Genomic DNA, 21,682 nt, shown 5'->3' with positions numbered 1-21,682 from the left:
ATGGGTGTGGAGAAGAAGTAGCTGATGGCTTCAGGGAGGAGAGGGAGACATGAGGGGACACAGAGGGTGGTGAGAGGGGTGGGGGATCCTTACCAAGCTCCTCCTGAGATGATGCACTCCAGCCTCCATTCAGGAGCCACTCACCAACTTCTCACTCAGCTCCTAACTTCATACATAGGGAGGATGTGATAAAGGATCAGTTAGGAGGAGGCTTGTAAAGTGCCTGGTGTGACTGTATAGGAAACACTTTGCTGAAGGGCTTTGAATACATGTGAGATCCACAAGCTCCTGAGATGCCAGCTGTCCTGCTGCTGACTAGCAGCCACCCCTGGGCTCAGTATCACCCAGTATGGATCTTAAGTTCACCCTAGCCTGAGGTCTGAGGAAGGAAACTGGGTGCTGCGCCTCTCATAGTAAGTACACGTTTTACTTCTAGGAAGCTGCAGGAAGAGGGCGATCTGGGATGGCAGAACTTTCCAATCTTCCTGCTGGGTTATTTCATCATTATAATATGTATCCAGCACATATAGAGGAGCCTTGTGCCAAGTTACACATCATCGGAATAGCTTGGCATAACATAACTATATACAGATAGGCGGATAAATCGATGTAGAAGATATTTGATTAATATCACTGTATTACATCTTATACCTGCCATCAGGTTGGCCGTAGATTTGCACATATACAATTTTCCATCTCATACATGACGTCTCCATATATTTTAGATCTGATACCAAATTGAACTAAAACGTTCTAACTAATACCGTCGTTGATAATTAGTAATCACATTTTGATGCCTGGTCAAGACATTTATGTTATGTGATGTGTCGTGAATAGTGACAGATCATAGACATTTAGTATGTTGGTTGCGATTTTCCGCTGCGGATGTGTAAATTACAGATAATCAGGTTGATAGCACAACGATTATCTAAATTGATTATGAGATGGTACAAAAATACCGTCATTACCTGAATTGACAGATTTATTATTCCTGACCGCTAGTTTGACAGCTTCTCATAAAATGCTTATATTTGGCATCTTGTGATGCCGCCAGCCTGGTTCATGTGATCTGTTACTGGCAGCAGCCATTCACACTTCAGTGAACAGGGAAATCTGAAACTGATGGCAGAATAGGGACCTTCTATGTGACTGAAAATCTGTCCTATACATGTGACGCTGCAGTTCTCCAAACCCTCTTTCAGATGAATGGGACCATCGCTGAAATTTCTGCAATAAATTTGCTCTTTTTCAACATTTCTGATTGTTCCGGTGACCTGTAGCCTTGGGAATACCAAGATTTATAATAAGGACAATGGCGTTTACAAGTATCTATATTAAAATACATTATGGGAAACTAAGCTCTTTCACAGTGGAAATGTCTAATTCTTAAATTGGGCTGTACAAAAGAACTGTAGAATTTATAAAATTGAAAATACTATAAGATTCTTGAAAACTGGCATCATTTTTAGCAAGACAAACTTTTCTAAAGTCGGGCAAAGTAAGTTTTGGTCCCAGGGCATAATGACAGATGACAACTGGTGTTCTAGGTGAAGTTGCCTCTGGGCTATAAAATGCTGCTCTACATATATTGGGTCACATTTTTCTTATGACATTTCGTGTAAAATTTGAGACATAGTTTACATCACCCAACTTTCTCAAATTTCTGAATAGTTTGGTGAGTAGTGGGAGAATGAATCTCTACATAACTAAGCAATTTAGTCTCCGAGAGCTGGAATGACATATATTGGTTGTTACCCAACTCTTCGAAAACAGGTATAACTAATGGTTGTGGAAAGAACAACTTGACAGAAGAGACCGTTCAAGGAATTATCTTTCATGAGATTTTTTTTTAACTCTCTAAAAACTGACCTGTCAACAACTGTCAGAAAGATGTATAGTATTGTATAGGACTATATTGTATTTTAAAGGACTTTATATCAATGATGAAGTCTGTAAAGCGCTGTGGAATTAATGACGCTATATAAATGAGTAAAATAAATAAGTAAAGTACAGCATATTGCAAGTGTCTAGAGCCCAGAAAGATCTGTACTACAGAGAAGTCTGGGCTTCAATGGAGCTCAGGAGATAAAGCTCTCCGCTTACTGTTCACATTCACTTAAAACATGCCAAAAGCAAAGGAGACTTTAAAGCCCCGGGCAATGGAGAGTGGAAGGCTTTCTGTTCCTGTGTGAGTATATCCATGTGTCTGAGAGATTCACATATAGCAGAAGCTCATCTAGCAAAACCCAAAACTGCTGTTTATAACCACAGGAAACAAGTACTATTTCACAGCATGTGTTCAATTGCTTTTCTGCTCCGAAATATAAAGCAATCAAACACAAAAGCACCAAGGCACAAGTATAAATATATATATATATATATATATATATATATATATACACATTTACTCTGTCGCTGTTTATATGGATACTTGTGTATGTAAATATCTATTGTTTCTGTAGGTTGCTACAAAGAGTTTGCATTGAATAGGGTATAAATCCTGGTATGATGTCTACATCATAGTAAGCTTCAATATCTAAACTATGAGAAAGAGCTGTTCTGTCAAAGCAAGAGTAGTGCTCTTCAGCGCTCCACAGAGGAGCTACTGTGTGAGCAGCTGATGACTCAAGTCAAGTATCATGAAAAGGTTTTATTATGCACTTTCAGTTCCACATACTGGAGTGATGCATGGTCTGGCAGGATAAAGAATTAATGGGGTTACTATATTAAGACTATGTTGTGTTTAAAGGGAGTCTGTCAGCACCAAATGACTGTTCAAACAAAGCAAGGCACCTCATAGGTGACAGAGACCTCATAAAAATCCTACCGTTAGTGGACAAATCCGTTGCTGCATTTGACAGAAATATTTTATTATTCATATATGCTAATGAAGTGCTTAGTGCACCCTGGGCGTGGCAGAGCACTTCAGTGCATCTTCCCAGCTATTTTTTTTTATCCGTGCCCTCATCTTCCTTGATTGATTTAGTGTAAGGCTACGTTCCAAAGATGAGTTTTTGGTGAGTTTTTTACACCGCATATGTTCAAAAAAATGCAAGTAACCTATTTTACTTAATGGGTACAGAAAATCTGCAACATCAAAAACTCAGCAAAAGCTCATCTTGGGAACGTAAATTATGAGAGCCAGAAAGGGGCAGAGATAGATGGAAAAGAACTGTTTGGCCATGCAATGGAGCACTGAGCATCTCATTAGCATATTTTAAAAAAGAACAGTTTCTGGAAAATGTAGGAGCGAATCTGGATGTTAATTGTATCATTTTTATTAGAGCAGTGTCCCTTGCAAGGTGCTCTGCTTGGTTTGAACAGTAATTTTGCTGATTTTTAAGAAATAATTTTCCACAAATTCTGCATAAAGGAGTGGTTGTCTCGCCACACTCGGGCAGTGTTTACACGTATTGGTCCAGTAAATATATGACCTATGAAAAAAATTTCCAGCCCATTTACCTCTGGCACTAAAAATAGTTAATGATGGAAAAGTTTTTGAAGGGGAACTGTCAGCTCTCCGCCAATTTCAAAGCAAAGATTCTTGAGGATAGGTTGTTCATGGAGAATGTAGGTGTTTACTAAAACAAGTCCCTCTTTAAATTGAGTACTCGGACTGGGATTTGGACACACGGAAGGCTGGCATAGATTGAGCAACACTATGGACTTCCAATGTACATTTTAAATTTTATGCTAATGAAAACTAATTGGTTACATGCCACATGATGGACCCTTGTTGTGTAGTGTGGCGCAGGACGGCAGCCTCAGGCGAGGCACTCGTCTCCTCCTTTTATGCCCTAGCATGGTACATGAAAGTGTAGGTCCTGGCTGGATGTTGGTACTCGTGGTTTGAGGGCCTTATGCCCATGCAGGCCGCCTGTAATTGGTGGTGTTTGGATGGCCAGCACCATGTGTTCCTCAGTTTAATAAAGGAGACTGTCGTTCAAACATAAAGACCTTACTGAACAATAACTTGGCAAAGGATATATAGAAGGGATAACCAGCACAAAGTCTTATGGTTGTTTCCTGTACGGCATAAAAGCATCTTGCCTCACACCATATTCTTTCTCTGTAGTTCTACTCCAGGGCTCTACAGCGTATCTGTTATGTCCTACATTGCCACAACCCATCCGGATCACCACAATCCTGATCAGAAAATCTCTCTACTCACTCAGCGGCTCCACGTCCTATTTCTTCCACTACTGGTAACCTGGATCTACCGCTCAGGACCCCCCCAAGTCCCACAAGCTCAGTCCTGTTTAGGCCCGTTACCTTCGGCGTTGCAAGTTCGTGGGTTCGTGACTTGGCTCCTATCCACGGGTGCCTCCTCCGGAAGGCCACTGTGACTAATCAGTCATTTCTCCTTTAGAATCTCGCTTTCCCTATTCTGAAGTCTCTTCTTAACTGAGGATCACCCCAATGGCAGCACTGCTTTTTTCTATCTCCAAACCCTATCTGATTAACTACAGAAAGTTCCCCACTGTCTTCCTACATAGCCCCTTAATTCTTACGCACCTTGCCATCTGTTAATGAGCAGAATTTCCCTACAAAAGACTATCTGATAACACTATGCATTACATTATACTTAACTTACATTATTACACCCTATACACATTATTTATACAAAGACGCATGACATTATTCACATTATTATACAACACAATGCGATTGGTGTCTTTAGGGGTAGGAACGCGACAGCGATTGTCCACCATCCTTACTATTGTACAGCGCCGCCTGCTATGGGCCCATACTGTACCTCTATGTGTTTTCAACGGTAATAGATGCATTATTAAAACAATAATAGTTTTGTCAAAGATTCATTTGAAGGCTAGTAGAAAAATAAATGTAGCATGTTCAAAAACATTCCAAATCACAAAGGTATTCGCTTTCTAAAAGCTTTGCTTGTTGATCTATTGATAGCACATGAAGGGTTACACAGATTTCCACAAATATAACACTTTCAATAAAACATGGCAGCCCTTCATTCTTCTACACTGACTCTTTTAGCAGTATAGCACATAGGTGCGACATTACACTGTGCAATGTGTGTAATATTCATTATCACTTTGGTACTTGGCTGTGATTTTTGAGTTCTCCTCATTAGGATAGTTTGACACTGAATGTAAATCAAGAATCCATTTGCATGTGACAAAAGTGAGTGGAAATTAGTTTCCTTTGTCTAGTTTTTCACTTTACTTAAAGGTGTGTTAGTTAGTTACCCTTATGCCTTCGATGATGATCATGTCAGCCATATGTTTGGGATGTTTTACATCAGGGCCAATTTAGATTTACTATTGGAAACTGTAAATCAAGACTTCTTAAACTTTTTCTTTTTTTGGAGCTCACCAGACAATCCATGCAGATGCCAGTTCCTCAAGATTGAAAAAAAATAAACTACCATGCAGCGCCCAACAAATACCACTGTTCAGCGGCAACCAAATAGTACCCTACAGTGCACATAATACCCCCTCATAGCACCAAATACCTTTCCAGAAGTGCCAAACAAATACCACCGTGCAGTGCAAAATACCCGAAACATCAGATGCATAGCCTGAATACATGGCGAGGGAATCAGGACGATTATTAGTGCTCATAATAAGGGAGCACAGAGAGAGAATAGAACCTGCTTTCTGGGCCAAATGTGATGTTTCAGTGATCACCTTCTGGTAAATGTTTCATATGTTGGAGCCTCCACTTACATTATAACATGAGCCCCCAGGCATGCAAGAGATTGGGAAAGAAAATAATCCTGAAAGTCTCTAGAGGAAAACTCTGTGCACACAACATGTGGCCACTGAGCTATGGATAAGCTATTGTGGGTATCTACGAGGGAATCAAGATGTATATTTATGCAGGTATATATATTGTATTATGCACTGAGCTGAATTTCCAGCCACCCCTGAGCCCATGACTTGTTGTCATCCTATGGGTCTGTCCCTCATTCTCTGTATCTCACTGACACCCAGTAACCTGCAGCAGCAGGAACAACATAGGGTGCCCATGTATACTAGGCAATAGATAAATAAAGACACTGCCCCGATATGCCTCTGTTTTATGCGGATGGGCAATCAGGAGCCGCAGTACAGCTGTCATGGAAAAGCCATACTAGCTGGAGATGTGCAATTCCATGCTACCTGTACCTATTGCTCCTGGTGTGATTATCACCTCTCATTCTGTCAGGTTCCTGTTCCTCACCATCCAATGAGCCATGCCCCATTAGTGAGGTGTGACTTTGGCAAGTGCTGCTGCTGAGGGATAGGTATAGAAATGATGGTGCTATAAGTCTATTAGTTCATTCTACCCACGTACACTACCTTTCAAAAGTTTGGGGTCACCCAGACAATTTTGTATTTTCCATGAAAACTCATACTTTTATTTATCAAATGAGTTGCAAAATGAATCGAAAATATAGTCCAGACATTGACAAGGTTAGAAATAATGATTTTTATTTGAAAGAATAATTTTCTCCTTCAAACTTTGCTTTCGTCAAAGAATGCTCCCTTTGCAGCAATTCCAGCATTGCAGACCTTTGGCATTCTAGCTGTTAATTTGCTGAGGTAATCTTGAGAAATTTCACCCTATGCTTCCTGAAGCCCCTCTCACAAGTTGGATTGGCTTGATGGGCACTTTTTGCGCACCATACAGTCAAGCTGCTCCCACAACAGCTCAATGGGGTTGAGATCTGGTGTGCTTTGGGTTATTGTCCTGCTGTAGGATGAAATTGGCTCCAATCAAGCGCTGTCCACAGGGTATGGCATGGCGTTACAAAATGGAGTGATAGCCTTCCTTATTCAAAATCCTATTTACCTTGTGCAAATCTCCCACTTTACCAGCACCAAAGCAACCCCAGACCATTACATTACCTCCACCATGCTTGACAGATGGCGTCAGGCACTCTTCCAGCATCTTTTCAGTTGTTCTGTGTCTCACAAATGTTCTTCTGTGTGATCCAAACACCTCAAACTTTGATTCGTCTGTCCATAAAACTTTTTTCCAATCTTCCTCTGTCCATTGTCTGTGTTCTTTTGCCCATAATAATCTTTTCCTTTTATTAGCCAGTCTCAGATATGGCTTTTTCTTTGCCACTTTGCCCTGAAGGCCAGCATGCCGGAGTCGCCTTCTTAAACTAGAGACTATAATGTACTTGTCTTGTTGCTCAGTTGTGCAGCAGGGCCTCCCACTTCTCTTTCTACTCTGGTTAGAGTCTGTTTGTGCTCTCCTCTGAAGGGAGTAGTACACACCGTTGTAGGAAATCTTCAGTTTCTTGGTAACTTCTCGCATGGAATAGTCTTCATTTCTAAGAACAAGTATAGACTGTCGAGTTTCACATGAAAGTTCTCTTTTTCTGGCCATTTTGAGAGTTTCATAGAACAAACAAATGTAATGCTCCAGATTCTCATCTAGCTCAAAGGAAGGTCAATTTTATAGCTTCTCAAAGCAGCCAAACCGTTTTCAGCTGGGCTAACATATTTGTGCAAGGGTTTTCTAAACATCCATTAGCTTTCTTACACACTTAGCAAACACAATGTACCATTAAAACTCTGGAGTGGTGGTTGTTGGAAATGGGTCTCTATACACCTATGTAGATATTGCAATAAAAACAAGACGTTTACTGCTAGAATAGTCATTTACCACATTAACAATGTATAGAGTGTATTTCTGATTCATTTAATGTTAGCTTCATTGAAAAAAAATGTGCTTTTCTTTCAAAAATAATGAAATTTCTAAATGACCCCAAACTTTTGAACGGTAGTGTAGATGTGAAAGAAGCCTAGATAAAAACATAAAAACATAATAAGCAAATACCCTGCAGTAAATAAATAAACAGCAATACTGCTTGAAAATAATATAGGGTACTTAGTTAACATCATTTTGATTAAAAAAAAAAATGTAAAAGCCATCCCACCATTTCACGGTGACACGCAGCCATGGGGTATCACATGGATATAATGTCCAGCTCAAAGAAAGGTCTGGGCCTTCAAGGGGTTGCCCGGTTCAAATTGGTAAGTCTGCAGTCACCCTGTGTGAGTGCAGACTTATAAATCCCCCCAGTTGATGCACTGTGCGCTGCGAGGATTCACCGGTTTCGGACCCGGGACCGGAGGGGATGTATGAGCTATACATTCTCCTGGCCAGTGGGCATGGCCTCGCTTCCATACACTTGTACATCTAGTGACACAGCTGTCCAGTGGGCGTGGCCAACTTAAGGGCACGGCCTCCCTCAATACAAGTGTGTGGAAGCGAGGCCACGCCCACTGACCGGGAGTATGTATAACGCATATATATCCTCCGATCCCGGCTCAGAAACCGGCAAATCTCGTAGCGCATAGTGCGTGCACTGGGGGGATTCATAAGTCTGCAGTCACACAGGGTGACTGTAGACTTATTGATTTGGACCGGACAACCCCTTTAATGTAAAATGCAGACAGTTAAAGGAAACTTGTCAGCCATTTCATGCTGCCTGAACCACAGGCAGCATGACATACATCAAGGCTGGCTTATTGCAGAAAGTTGTGTTTTATTCTGAAATAATGTGATGTTTAGGAAAAAACATAGTGCAAAAATACAAGCCTGGCATGGTGGAGAAGTCTGCTGGGTAGCTTTCGCTTTGTACAACTTTTTCTTGCCCAGCTCAGCTTTGCTAACAGATCAAATAGGGAGAGATATATAAATTAAGCCAAGCCAAGCAAGCAGAAGCTGGAGCCACTCAGTGGACATGTATCTCCTTTCTGGACTCATTTTCACCTAGGTTTTCTTTGAAAAGCTTCACTTCTTCAGAGTAGGGCCTCTCTTACATTTGTACTGTTTTCTATGCTGAGCACTATACTATTCTATCCACCTAAAGCCTCATTCAGACGTCCATGAAACACAGCCTGTGTATGGACTGTGATGTAAGACTGACCGCGGTTCTCTCGACCCAAACTCAACTGCTTCATATATGCTTATGAGACTGTCGAGTTTGGGTCAGTCAAGAAATCCATGACCAGTCCATGCGTCTCAATCTGTACACAGACTTTGTTTCACAGATGTCTCGATGAGGCTTTAAGTGGAGAAACACCACAGGAACCAAAGTGACTTCGTCTGCCTCATCATAATGAATAGCTCTATTAGGGGTTACATCTGATCCAACATTCAGGGATTGAGAGGGAAAACTCTGACGCAGTGCTCAGCTATATCTCTATTAAGAGGGATCCTTTCTGTATTTTATGTTGTTCTTGGTTTGGACAGTATAAAATGGCTGACAAGTTCCCTTTAAATATGCCCAACGGAATATACCCGTAGCCATATATACAGGAAAATGAGTTCCTTTAAAATACACCACAATTTGTTAAGCAATTTTCTTTAGATTCTGAGGACAGTGGAAACTCCTCCACTATGTTGATTGGAGGATAATATAATAAACGTGTGGAGATAAATGGTGATTATCAACTCCAGTACTATTTTCCAGTATGAGTTACAAAATCTGCTTCAGCTTATCACATTCCGTTATGATAATTACCAAACCCCTGTTTGAGTTCTTCATATTTTCTATATGTTGCTAAGCATCGCCTTGATCACACAAACAGTTACAGGAATCAGGATATCTGATATATTTACTTTAGTTATTTCGTTAAAGGCCTAAATGTTTTCTAGCAGTAAGAAACGTGCCGTCATGTATGGCATTAGATAGCTTTGTTCAGTCAAAGTTTTAAAAATTAGAGTAAGGACTCATTCAGATGTATGTTTTTCTCGTACAAGTGCTATCTGTGTTCTTCATGGATAGCACTCACACCTATCACAGTCTATGGGGTAGTTCCGATGTTGATACGTGTGAGATCAAATTCAACATTGCAAGTCTATGGATCCATGAAACAAACTTAGATGCAATCCATGTGCTGTCCATTTTTCATGGATTTATTGATAGGAGAAGATTGAAAGACCTCCATCAGTTTTTCTTTCAGGCAACACATATCTAGTGTCACTGTGTGGAAGATATAAAAAAATCAATTTTCCCAAATCTACATATGGAAATGACCAGGCAATCACAGCGAACACTAAAAAAAAGTTATTACTGCAATAACACTTTATTGATGAAAAAATACAAAAATAAATAAATTATAGAAGGTTAAAAAGGTGCCTCACACTGTGAGGGACATAACAATAGATCTACTAATCTCGGTATAGGACAATACTATATCCTTAATACTATTATCCAAACCCTAGTGGTTGTCTTGATGCAATGCTATTAAAAATTAAAGTATATAGCTGGTCACAATGCCTAGCAAAAATGATATTGCCACATCATAAAGGGTGTCATTACTTTCTAGATGAAGTGCATGAGGCTTAGCAAATGAAAAGCAGCAACATTATAAAGGGTCTCATTACCTTCTAGATAAAGTGCATAGAGTTAGCAAATGCCTCCACTCCGACTTGCGTTTCGTTGCACTTCCTCAGGGGGTGTTGCTGCTTTGCATTTGCTAAACCTCATGCACTTTATCTAGAAAGTAATTGCACTCTTTATGATATGGCTATATAATTTTAGCTAGGCATTGTGACCAGCTATATACTTTGATTAGCATTGCATAAAGACAACCACTAGGTTTTTGACAATAGTATTGTTATTATTATTATTATTTTTATTATTAACGACCTTCAGCTTGATCTCAAGCCATGGCGACTTGATGAATGAATGCTCTGTAGTAAGATTGATCTTGTGCAAGACTAGATAGGTCCAACAGGGTTTTCTCCGCCATTATCTTCATTGCATCAAGCCATCGGGTTGCTGGTCTTCCTCTTCGTCTTGCTCCTTCTATTCTTCTGACCATGATGTCCTTCTCCAGTGATTGCTCTCTTCATATGATGTGTCCAAAATAGGCAACTCATAGCTTGGTGATCCTTGCTTCTACTGAGATGTCTGGCTTGATTTTTTCCGAAATTGATTTGTTTGTTCTTCTTGCCATCCGTGGTATTGATAATCTCCTTCTCCAGCGCCACATTTCAAAGGCGTTGATTGGCATATAGTATTGTCTTATACTGAGATTAGTAGGTCTATTGTCATGTCCCTCACAGTGTGAGGCACCTTTTAACCTTATATTGTTAATTTATTTTTGTATTTTTTCATTAATAAAGTATTATTGCTTTAATAACTTTTTTTTGAGTATTCCCTGTGATTGCCTGGTCATTCCCATATGTAGATCTGGGCATATTGATTTTCTTATTCACACGTCAGTATTTGATCAGTATTTTGCATCAGTGTTTGTATGCCAAAACCTGGAGTGGAACTTAGGCCACATTCACATGTTCAGTATTTGGTCAGTATTTTACATTGATATTTATAAGCCAAAACCAGGAGTGGGTGATAAATACAGAAGTGGTGACATGTTTCTATTATACTTTTCCTCTGATTGCTCCACTCCTGATTTTGGCTTACAAATACTGATGTAAAATACTGACCAAATACTGAATGTGTGGACATGGCCTTACAGAGAAAAACTATAATTGAAAGATTGACACCTGTTATGTGTTTTTGAGATACTCTTGGTTTTCACATACTGATACTGATGAAATACTGATCTAAAATACTGATGTGTGAAGCCTTCATCTGAGAAAAACTGATATAGCTCTGACCAAACTCTGATCAAAAATACTGATGAAACTTTAATCATTTATCCCTGACGTCTGAATGAGGCCTAAGGCTACATTCACACATCTGTTTGTACACATCCGTCAGTTTTTTTCTCCCAGCCCACGGACCCATATAGCTTCATTGAGTCATGCACACATAAGTTTTATAAATGGATCCATGTCTCCGGTCCGTGAGACACAGAGCAGGTCCTATTCTCATCAGTTTTGCGAATCAGTCTCTACCATTAAAGTCAACGGGGTATCGTATAAAACAGATGAAACACAGAAGACAGACTATATGTACTTCAGTGTTTCATCCGTGTTTCTTCTGTTTTTTCACTGATACATTGTTAAGACATAGTAGAAAGACGTTTAGGCAGTTTACCTGCTTCAGTTTTTGAAAACCGATGAGAAAAAAATGAATGCAACAAGGCTGCAAAACACAGGCAAAACAGATGAGAGAAAAACCGTCATCATGTAAATGGATGTGTAAATGTAGCCTAAGCCTGTATTCACATATTTGTTTCTCATTATTGTGTTGTCTGTTTTTAAAGTTAGCTTGTCAGCAAAAAAAAAAAAAAAGAAAAACCTTTATTTACGTGCAGCCATAGTGGTAATCTGCATGGTAAATACAATTTTAGCCAAGTGCAGCTTTAACGTCTCTCCATTACTAAGCCCTTGGCTTGATGCCAGCTGACACTACACAGCTTTCATCAACCCCAAAAAATATTACCCCTATTGCCACCAGGGCAGTCAGGAAGAACTAAGCAAAGTGCCAGAATTGGCGCATCTCAAGTGATGCGCCAATTCTGGGGCGGCTGCGGGCTGGCATTTTTAAGCTGGGAACGGCCCAATATCCATGGACCTTCCCAGCCTGATAATATAAGCCCCCAGCTGTCTGCTTTACCTTGGCTGGTTATCAAAAATAGGGGGACTCCATGTCATTTATTTATTTGTTAAAAAAATTGGTTTGTTTTGCCATTTTCTGGGTAATTTTCTTTTGATGGACCTGTGTGAGGGTTTGATTTTTTGAGCTGTAGTTATTAATTGATACCATTTTTGTGTATATACAAAGTTTTTATTGCATTTTTTGGGGGACAATGTGGCAACCAAAAATTGACATTATTTTTTTTTACTTTTTAATGTTTTTGAAAACTTTTTTTTCAACTTTTACTTTACTTTTTCTCCCTTTCTTATTGCAGTTAATTGTGTAAGTAACATTCAAGATGGCAGCATCTGAGGAGTTCAATATGTTCATTGTTTTGAGTTTTTTTTTTTTTCAATTCTTCAGGTTTGAAAAATGCTGGGAAAAAACTCTTCCAAAACAGTTCAAAAAATCTTCAAAACCTCTTCAGGAAACAAAAACCTCCTCAAAATACTCTATAAAGAGGGTTTGTTTCCTGGTGCAATTCCCACTGGAAAACGCTTCATTTGTGAATGTCTAAAAAATTTCAGTATGCTCATACCTTGAGTCAAAGTTCACAATGAGTTTTATTAGGAGTTTTTGGAGCTAAAAGCCTCTAAAAACCATGAGGAGTTCAGATAATCACAACTCTTGATTGGATAGCTAGAGTAAGTTAGCACAATGTTTTTTTCAGATGGATTTTACCTGGAATTTGTCTGAAAAAATCCCGCAACCTGTCTTAAAAAATAAACACACTGTACAGCAGTCTTCTGTCTTGTGTTACTTTGTTTTTTTTTCAGAACCCGACCAATCTACAAGTTATCTCCAGTCTTTTCATGAGAGGAATGATCCTTTAATGTAATTTTCAGTTAGAGACTTTTGCAATATTTTGCTTTGAAAAGTATATTGAACTATGTCTTTCAATACAGTTGTGGCCAACAGTCGAATTCATGCCAAAGGGACTTCTTATTTTAGGCATATGTTTGCCCACTAAAGTTTATAGACACGTCGTATTTTTCCTGCGGAACACCACAAATGTGATGTAAATTTAGCAGCTCTACTCCCTGTAGAAAATGTAGTCAGTGGGGAAATGCCAAAAGACAGAAATAAATGAATCATGTCCCTTTAAAATCCACATATGCACATAACTCTACAGGTGCACATTTGTATATTTTTATAATTTTAGCAGCTTTTGCTTAGCCTTACTGCCAGGCTTGTTTTTAGAATGCATAACATTCCTACCTACGTTTGCTTTGCAGCCTCCACTTCCTCCCGTAGTCTATGTGTCACTGGCCCCTTCAGTTTCCTGTCAATGCTAATCATGAAAATGTAATTAGGGCATGTGCAGTTTTACATTATGTACAGTGATAGAGCCTTGCTTGTATCTATGATTACCCATATATAAAATGTGGTGTTATTCATTCCACACTATATGGGTGCCTGTCTTCTTTTATATGCAAATTGCATCTTCAGAGAGGAAGAGAATATGGACCCTTTAACGAGTCTTGCAATATGACTTAAGATAAAAGCCAAACCAGATTCTCAATTTGCAGACAGTGTTTCGGAGTGTTGCCCCTCATCAGTGCAACATATGAGAACTGATTTGGCTTGGTGAGAGGCTAAAGACTGGGATCTAAGGGGTAACGTTTCTCCTTGTGGAGAGTGACAAGCCAAGCCTGGCATGTCAGAGTGAGGAGACTTATATGCAATGCATGCTCCTCTGGGAAATTAAATATGCAAATTGCCTCTTCAGAGAGGAAGAGGACTAGAACTCTAGTGATACCTATTGTAAATAGCAATCTTACAAGTCATTATCGACCCTGTAACAAGCCTTGTTATATGACCTAGGATAAAGGCCAAGTCAGAATCTCAATTTGCAGACATGGTGTTTCGGGTATTGCCCCTCCTCAGTGCAAAGTATGAGATCTGATTTGGTGAGAGGCTTAAGACTGGGATCTAGGGGGGTAATGTTTCTCTGATCTGAGGGTTAACAAGATCTGATTTGATACACAGATTTGCCGTACAGGAACTTTTTTCTTCCAATTACCCTGGCCCCCTGTGACAATAGTACTTGCAGTTCTTTGATGGTTTGGAATTTACCATATACAATGTACAATTTTATCATTTATATGCTTATATCAACGACTTCTTTTAAGCTTCTCGAATTCCTACTGAATCTATTTCTTCCTATTTACTAATGCCATTCACAGCAATGGAAGGAAAACTGCATTGTGAAATGTAAAGGATCCTTGAATTAATGGCCGGGATCCCTGCCGTGAGCAGATTCTGGCCTACAATTTCCAGCTGCAGAATTCAAATCAAAAATTCACAATGGCCTTTTTAATGCTGACATGAATGACATGAATAAGAACTCTTCAAAGCCCACACTATGGTTGAGATCAGTTCATTAATAATTAATGTGGTACGGGGTGGTATTGATTACACCATCAGAAAGTCAATTAGATGTAAATCCTGATGTCCTGATACAATTAATGCACTTTGTAAATGGACAGTAATAAATATAAAAGATTTAGCACAGAGTATCTATTGTGCGAAGTACCATATGGCAGCTTTTGAAGCAGTTTTCATAAAATTGTGGTAATAACGTCAACATAATAGCAACATTGTCTCCTTACTTTGGCTATTCAGTTTTGCTGGTTTCGAAAAATATGCCTGTTGTTTTATTTATTTTTTTACGTTTGAAAGGAGACTTCTTTTGATCAGAAGACGATGCCTTTATTACACACAAGATCATCAATTTACTTGCTGACCTGCAGTACTAGACAGAGGTCAAAGACGATAGCGGCAAATTTGATAAAACTTTGCAAAAAGAAGAGAAGTAACTTAAAGGAGATGTCCACCTCTGAAGACATTTTTCTTACTTAAATGCATGTATTCATGGCCAAAAATAATTTTTACATTTCAGTTTCACTGTTTGGCTTTTCCAGACTCCTTGTTTCCCTGTATATTCTTTGATGTTATCTCTTGTCATAAATCAGCTGAGAGGAGCTAAAAAAAAGATAATAAAGTTACAATCTCTCCCATTGGACCAAAAGAACAAGCTCAGTGACCGATTCTCAGTTAACCAAGTCTACAGCCATCAATAGGCAGCAGCACAACACAAAGGCTATAGAGGGCTAACAATGCAAAATTTTTATTGCAACCAAATTGCAAAACTTATTTTTTGACAAAAATATTTTTAAGTAAGAAAAAAAATTGGACCCAGAAGCTGGACAACCCCTTTCAATGGGTAACAACATGTTTTAAAACTGATATCCTATCCATAGGATAGGCAATTAATATGATATTGGTGGAGGACTGATTCTTATTACTTTGCCACGGGATAACTTATTACTGGAATAGGCCCATGGATGAACTCAGCAATACTCCAGCTGCAGACTTATGCTGGAGGGAACAGTGTTAAAGGGGTTGTTCACTATTAGGACAACCCCTTCTTAAACGAAATCTTTGGCCCTGATAAAATCAAAAAACCTATATTCACCTCCCGTGCAGGATCTGTTACAGTGGTGTTGACACTCACGGTCCCGGGGCTGTGATGGGAATGACACGTGATGCCCAGCGCCCAATCAGCGCTGGCATCACTGTCCCCTCCTTTGGAAAAACTGAATGACTAGCCCAGGGGAATGGGGATGACTCGGTACCCGGGCCTTTTGCCTGGCCTTGGGGATGTCGCGGTGGTCGGCTCCCGGGCCCGTACCCTGGGGTCAGCTTTTAAAAAGGGGATTGTATATTGGGATAATAGGTTTGTTAATTTTATGAAAGTTCGTGATGCCACCTGTGGCTTCTGGTGAGAATCACCAGCGCTGCGCAGTCCACTGAGGCCGGTGATAAGGCTGCTTGATGGTATAGCTCCCCACAGGTGGAGCTAGGCCTCAGGGCAGCGTACGGAGAAGGGGATGCAGGACAGGTGAGACCCAGCCGGGTCAGAGCAAGAGCAGGAACAGACACGATAGTCACTTCAGTACCTTTTACTGATGGTAATTCAGGCAGATCCTGGAGCACTGTAGGGTGAAGGGTGCATATCAGGATCCTCCCCAATGAGCGGGTGTAGGGCCCCGTTTATTGCCTCTGTGTAGTAAGTTTCTGACCTGCCTGGAGCTAGGCCTTACTTTATCTCTTTCCTGCACCGGCTGACGTTGTGGTGGGCCTTCTCTTGGAGTGCACGCTCCCAGCTTACGGGTCCTATGTGTCTCCTGGCTCTCTTACGTATCAGCTCTCTGGTGAACCTGGGACCTGTAGTTCTCCAGGTATTCCGGTTATACCTTACTGGGTCGTAGAGATCCCGATAAGCTCGGACCCGGTGTCCGGTATATGTTTCGGGGTGAGCTGGGTAAGCTCCTCTGCCCCCACTGCTACTCACTTTCCACTCGCCTTCGGCCTACTCGGGCCCTCACTAGGCTACTCACACTAACGGCAGCTTGACGCGCTTCACCGATCTTATGGCGCCGGCACACCTTAAGTTCACTATTCTGAGCTACAACTGAGTCTTAGTCTGGATGAGCTCCACTGCAGGCTAGCAACTGCAGGAGCTGGAACAGGCTCTGTCCTCTGAGGTAACTCTTCTCAGACTGTACTCGACTCGACTGCTAAACCAGACTGAACTAGACTAGACTGAACTACCTAGCTCCACCTTCCCTATTTATATCCCTAACGGGCTCCCTCTGCTTGTCTAAGGTGGAAGGTGGAGATGTGTGAATGTTTATGGGGGCCTCTTGTGGAGGAATCCATCAGTGCACTCTTCTAGGATCTGTGATACCAAGCGCAGCTGGGCGTCACATGAACATGAAGCGGAAGCCAGGGCTGCAGTCAATCCAGGACTTCCTTTTCATGTTCAGTTTGTCCGAAGGTGGGGATAGTGACACCAGCGCTGATTGGTCCCCAGGCATCATGTGTCATTCCACTGCATCACAGCCCCGGGACCACGAGTGCCGACACAGCTGGAACGGGGCCGGATGTGAGTATAGGTTTTTTGATTTTATCGGGGCCCAACGTTTAGTTTGAGAAGGGGTTGTCCTAGTAGTGGTCAACCCCTTTAAGCAGACAGATGATGGCACGGTGTTGTTAGAGTTTGTTATTGTGGGCAGTTCCTCTATACTGTACTATATTATCTCTTTGGTTTGCTTATGTCAGTTCTTTGATGTAACCCCCATATGATAAAGAGATGGTTGGTTTACTTCCCAAGTAAAATACTTCATTCTCCCACAATATATGAACGCTGAATGACTCTGCTGAAAGCTGAAATCTGCAATACATGATCCGTCAGACGAACAATTGATAAATTTTTCATTCCCAAGTATCAACAAAGTTATAAAAATAAGCAAACTGTAAGCATTTTATATCTGCATATTCTGCAAAAACCAAATGCGACAGTTATGTTTTCTGTGATTTACGAGTCACTTTATTAAGTTAGAATTATGTACTTATATTTTTGTTGATGATTTAATGTAAAGTGAATACAGAAGGGTCTGATCTTCAAATCAATTTTACTTGCTTGTCTTAGCAACACTTGTACAATTTGTATTCCTACATAAAGCAAATCATCCATCTCGAGCACACATCGATCTCAAAGTAATAGTGAATGGCAATGTACTGCTAATACATTGATTTTGCAATTTTATTTCTTTAACCGTGATGATGTGTGCAAAAGCAATTTGCCAGCAGTTTATCCCAATGAAGTCAGATCTTCTTACGTTCAGCATTTTTAGAATGTTATAAGGGAAGGATTAAATAGAAAAAGGACACCTCTGCCATTCATACTATGGCAGTGCATTTTTATAACTGAACCAACTGAATAAGTCACAGGCAGATGTAGAATACAGAACTGCAGGAATTGTACTTAGGGTTCTGCGGTATAATATTACAGATGTTTGGTGTTGGGCGTGGACAGGCTGCATAAGTCATTGTTACTTTTGACAGATTCTGATGGGAATTGGATAGTTGGAATAGTTTAAATTAGCAGTTTTATGTGCAAATACATCTTCTATAGATAATTTGGTTAATAATTGACCATATTAAATTCCAAGTTACTAACCAAAGCCTAAGGCGTGGGAATGCGGAGAACACAATGGGAGGTGGCCATAGTAAAAAAAAGCCTCTGATAATGAGGGTAACTGGTCAAATAGTTAAATTAGTTTCCATCCTGGAAAATGAAATGATACATTCAGCGTATTACTACTCAAAAGATTTCCAGTTCTTGGGCAGCGTTCAGCACTCACATGTAGCTAGTGTTTAAGGGCACATTCTGAGTAACAAAAGAGACTTTTAAAGCTATCATGTTACTTTTTCATGCCAAAAGGAATGAACTTTTTATGTCTGAAGTTTCCAGATGTTAGTCAAACTGCTTCCTTTCTGACATCAGGTTCAATATCCCAGATGTGGAAGATTTCCTCCTTTACATCTTATTTATTCACTAGCAAGCCAGATTGGGGGGAGATTTACCAAGTAAAATCAAAAACATTTGGTGTAAATTGCAACAAAGCAATAGAGTATATGCTGTTCATTGATTTTATCATGTGTTTTAAACATTTCTTACACTTATCTTGACAGATTGTAGATAAAGTGATGGGTTTAAAAACTATGGCTGGCCATACACATTAGATGATATTTCATCCAATCGTTTGGCCGATTACCATCTCATCCAACTCTCCCATACACAGGAGTTCTCACATGGCTGAGTGCTCCTATGTTCTCTATGAGAAGGTCACCGACTGACACGTTGGACGGCAGGTTATCTCTGGGTGAGCAATGTGATTAGAAGTCCACTATTGGACATGCGCAATCGACATCTCTCCTGACCTTCAGTCGGTTGGTGCCCCTATACACATTGGGCTGTCTAATGTGTATGGAGGCCTTAACCGTGGTTTCATCAAACTTTTGACATGGCATAGTGACAGCACTTGATAAGTACCTTTTGAAAGATCGAAACATTGTTACCTTTTACAGTGACATGTAAAAGTTTAGGCAACCCTGGTTTAAATTATTGTTATTGTGAAGAGTTAAGCTAGTTAAAGATGAAATGATCTCTAAAGGGAAGGCCTAAAGTTAAAGATGACACATTTCCTTTGTATTTTAAGCAATATATACATATATATATATATATATATATTGTAAGGCAGCGCTCGTCATCATACTGGGGGTAACTCGCTTCGCTGCGTCAATCAATGCACACGTGCAATGTCTTTACGTTTTTCTCACAGTGTTGCAGTTTATTATGGCACTTCATAAACCGCTGTTCACACACAGTTCATCTTAGTCCGCCACCGGCAGGTTTACACACATAAACAATTCATGAGCCAAGTGGCACACTGGCCCACTTGCTCCAGGGTACAGCTTACGGCAAGGTAATAAAGTAGCAATGTTCATATCACAATGTCCATATAGCACCGGGTATTACCTTTGCCGGGTATAGCTGTCTCAGTCCGTTACTCTGCCACCACTGTGGCTCTGCGGCTTCCCAGGTAGGGGTCTCCAGCCGTCGTTCCCTCAAAGGCCACTGACATCCACACAGGATCCAGGCTCTGCCTTCCAGGACTCTTACTCAAGCCGGCTCTCCCTCAAAGGCCACTGACATCCGCACAGGATCCAGGCTCGACCTTTCAGGTACCAGGCTTCACTTCAAAGCCGCTGCCTTCCAAGGCCACTAGCATCCGCACAGGATCTAGTCTTTGCCTTCAGGCTGCCAGGCTTCACGGTATCACGGTATCCCACACACATGGGGAACAGGCCTCACGCCTCTCACACCGAACACACCTGTCTCAAATTAAGCAGGTTTATATATGCTGTGCACAGACAGCCTCATACTGACAGGACCTTGCTGATGTCACAGTCATGTGATCAGTCAGCTGTGTGTATAGGTCCTGTGTGCTGTCCCAGTCATGTATACAGAGCTTTACTGTGCATGCAGGACCTGGGTGATGTCACAGTCATGTGACCAGTCAGATAAAGGGGAAGGTACATGGTCCAGTAAGCACATCCTGGACCATTTACAGTAATGCTAGCAACCTGCTGCATTACAATATATATATATATATATATATATATATATATATATATATATATATATATATATGTATGTTGTCATTTTTTACATTTTAAATATAACAAAAAGGAAAATAGGTTGATGCAAATTTTGGGCACCCTTGAAGATTTGTGTGCTCAGATAACTTTGAACAAGGCTCCAGACCTTAATTAGCCTGTTAGGGTTTTGGCTTGTTCACTATCATCTTTAGGAAAGTCCAGGTGATTCAAATTTCCCAGATTTATAAAAACTCAGCCTCCTCAAAAAACAGCAGCCATGAGTTATTTTAAGTAGCAGCCTAGCACTCTGAAAATGAAAATGGTGGAGGCCCACAAAGCAGGAGAAGGCTGTAATAAAATACCCATGAATGATGACCTTAGCCACATATGTAAATTTAAAAAGGTTTTTCTATCCTGCTGCAAGGAGAATGAGGGAATCAGAGAGACTCTTCAGGACAGTAGTTTGGTAGCATGGCTCCATCCAGAGAGACACAGATTTGGATTCTACAGGATTCTAGCCTAAGGGTACACAGCCCTGGCTGGAACTATACAAATCTGTTCAATTGACCATCAGAGAACCCATGGATACATTTGGGACAATGAGATCACCTCGCCCCATGGATATGTTGTTTGGGGTTGCCAGGTGGGGCCCTCCGGTCGCCTGGAACCCATGGAGATGTTCGGAGAAGCCAGATTGGGACCAACCGGTCATCTGGCCTCGTGGAAACTCTCGGAGAGGCCAGGGTGGGACCCTTGGGTCTGGTGGCCTTGTACCTCAATGGACTGTCAGCTTCTTAAGCTTGCCGCTACCTCCTCTCTGTGGGGGCCCACCAAAAGCGGGGGCCACTGGTTGAGGTAATTGGCCCTGGAAGTCCCAAAGTCACAGCTGCTCTATTCTCGGCGGGCCAGTGGAAGGGAGAGACTCTGTAATTTTGCACCATCTTGGGTATTTGCTGAAACTGTTCTATATGTGTTATTGTCTGTTCGGTGGTTCAAGTATTGCCACACTGTTTTATATTCACCCTGTATCTGAGTAGTACTATGCCCAAGGAAGACCCCAGGTCTTCACAATATCCCCCAATGTTTTATAAAATATATCCATATCGTTAAAGGGGTGGTCCAAAACTAACACTGATT

The 21,682-nt window shown here is 40.7% G+C and overlaps 1 protein-coding gene across 2 annotated transcripts in view; it reads left to right on the top strand.

Moving 5' to 3' along the window:
* Positions 1 to 89: 89 nt before the first annotated feature.
* CHST3 (carbohydrate sulfotransferase 3) overlaps positions 90 to 21,682 on the top strand; it is a 154,702-nt gene continuing 133,109 nt past the window's right edge. For both annotated transcript variants that reach the window (XR_012322121.1, XM_073685849.1), the window contains exon 1: positions 90 to 413. The gene's annotated coding sequence lies outside the window, so the exon portion shown is untranslated. The remainder of the gene's footprint in view (positions 414 to 21,682) is intronic.

The sequence above is a fragment of the Phyllobates terribilis genome, unplaced genomic scaffold (assembly GCF_046119375.1).
Source record: "Phyllobates terribilis strain yellow unplaced genomic scaffold, ASM4611937v1 Scaffold_5__5_contigs__length_657084704, whole genome shotgun sequence".
Lineage (NCBI taxonomy): Eukaryota > Metazoa > Chordata > Amphibia > Anura > Dendrobatidae > Phyllobates > Phyllobates terribilis.
The sequence above is the reverse complement of the archived record's forward strand: the minus strand, read 5'-3'. Positions and strand labels throughout refer to the sequence as shown.